General features: G+C 44.0%; 1 non-coding gene across 1 annotated transcript; it reads right to left on the bottom strand.

The window, feature by feature from the left end:
• Window positions 1-264: 264 nt before the first annotated feature.
• Window positions 265-371, bottom strand: LOC141722119 (small nucleolar RNA R71). Its single transcript, XR_012575149.1, has one exon. It is a non-coding gene; the product is annotated as a small nucleolar RNA R71 (small nucleolar RNA).
• Between the last annotated feature and the right edge of the window lie 225 nt (window positions 372-596).

The following is a 596-nucleotide window of genomic DNA, read 5'->3' on the forward strand; positions in this document are numbered from 1 at the left end:
ATTCAGATGATACAAAACTCAGTTCAGTTTGGGGGTTCTCCTGCTGAAGACCCCAACATGCACATCAGGGATTTCATCGAGATTTGTGACACTTTCAAGTTCAATGATGTGACTGAAGATGATATCAAGCTGCGACGCTTCCCATTCTCTCTGAGGGATAAAGCTAAGTGCTGGTTATATTCTCTACGAGCAGGGTCTATCACCACTTGGGAAGATCTTGCTCAAAAGTTTCTCACTAAATTTTTCCCTATGGCGAAGACTGCTGCAATCAGGAATGCTTTTACTCAGTTTGCTCAGCAAACTGGAGAATCTCTGTGTGAGGCTTGGGATCGATATAAGGAGATGCTAAGGAAGTGTCCACATCATGGCATGCCTGATTGAATGATTATAAACTGTTTCTATAATGGATTGGGTGCTACTTCTAGACCCATGCTCGATGCGGCATCAGGAGGAGCCTTGTGGGCTAAGAGCTACAATGAAGCTTATGAATGATTGAACTGATGGCTGCTAATGAGTACCAAGACCCTTCCCAAAGACTGACTCAGGGAAAAGTAACAGGAATTCTAGAGTTGGATGCAGCAACTGCTATAGCTACC

This window comes from Apium graveolens, chromosome 4 (genome assembly GCF_009905375.1).
Source record: "Apium graveolens cultivar Ventura chromosome 4, ASM990537v1, whole genome shotgun sequence".
In the NCBI taxonomy this organism is placed as follows: domain Eukaryota; kingdom Viridiplantae; phylum Streptophyta; class Magnoliopsida; order Apiales; family Apiaceae; genus Apium; species Apium graveolens.